General features: G+C 34.5%; 1 long non-coding RNA gene across 1 annotated transcript; it reads left to right on the top strand.

Moving 5' to 3' along the window:
• The first annotated feature begins 619 nt into the window (after positions 1-619).
• LOC116164617 lies at positions 620-1,064 on the top strand. Its single transcript, XR_004143952.1, has 3 exons — positions 620-670; positions 722-915; positions 973-1,064. It is a non-coding gene; the product is annotated as an uncharacterized LOC116164617 (long non-coding RNA).

The raw sequence follows: 1,064 nt of genomic DNA, 5'->3' as shown, positions 1-1,064 counted from the left end.
AACAGAAGTTGCATCTTATAAATGGGAAATGAATGCAAGTGGAAATGCGCTTTATGTAAATCGTTTACGATTACTTTTTAACTTGTTTAATCTGCACAGTTGCTTACTAACACAGAAAATCGGACATTCTTTTGTTCTTGGTAACAAGAATTATAAAAGAAACCCTTTTTTTGGAAGTTTGGACAGTTTTTGGGCTGTAACTTTTAGGCCCATTAGTCTACGTAGCCCAAAAACAATAGCGATCTTTTTTATGTTTTATATGGTGTATCGTGCACACGAACAAGTGGACAGATATACGGACAGACAGAGAGACAGACAGCAATACAAAATTATAAACGATCTCGAGGATCGTTAATAACTATCATATTTGAGGTTACATATATTAAAAATGCAAGGACTCATGGATAACTTTGGGTCACAAAGTAACTCCAGATCCTGGGGTGAAATTGTGATACATTCAGTTTTTGAAATTTTTCAGTATGTTTTCTAAAATAAAAGTCACTGTATGATTCAGTCAATTAAGGACGGTTGACATGTCATAAAGTAACCTCATTTTACCGGTACGATTTTTTTGACAAAAATGTCCGGCAATTTGATCATTATGCAAAAAAACTGTGTTGTATGGTGATTGTCAAAATGCCAAATGAAATGAGTATTTTTTAAAGAATTAGTTACTAAAACAACATCAGTAGGTATTATTAAGTAATGTATCTGTTTTTAGGATAAGTACAGACAAGAAGAATAGCTGCTGTCGTTAACTTACGAAATACGCAATGGACACGATGATCGTAGTTTTTTTTTTAATTTTCACCGCCACCGGAATCGTATGTGAAAAAGCGTTTCATTTTCCAAACGACTTTACCTTTGGAGTGGCAACCGCAGCTTATCAAATCGAAGGTGGTTGGAACGACGATGGTGACTATATTATTTTTTGTGTTGGGTAGGTAAATCTGTTTTAAATTTTAATTATAGGCAAGGGTGAAAACATTTGGGATAGAATTACCCATGAACGGCCGGAGTGGGTCAAAGATAAGCAAAACGGTAATATAGCTTGTGACTCATAT

The sequence above is a fragment of the Photinus pyralis genome, unplaced genomic scaffold (genome assembly GCF_008802855.1).
Source record: "Photinus pyralis isolate 1611_PpyrPB1 unplaced genomic scaffold, Ppyr1.3 Ppyr1.4_LG2, whole genome shotgun sequence".
NCBI lineage: Eukaryota > Metazoa > Arthropoda > Insecta > Coleoptera > Lampyridae > Photinus > Photinus pyralis.
Note: the sequence above shows the minus strand (reverse complement) of the source record. Positions and strands in the feature narration are given on the sequence as shown.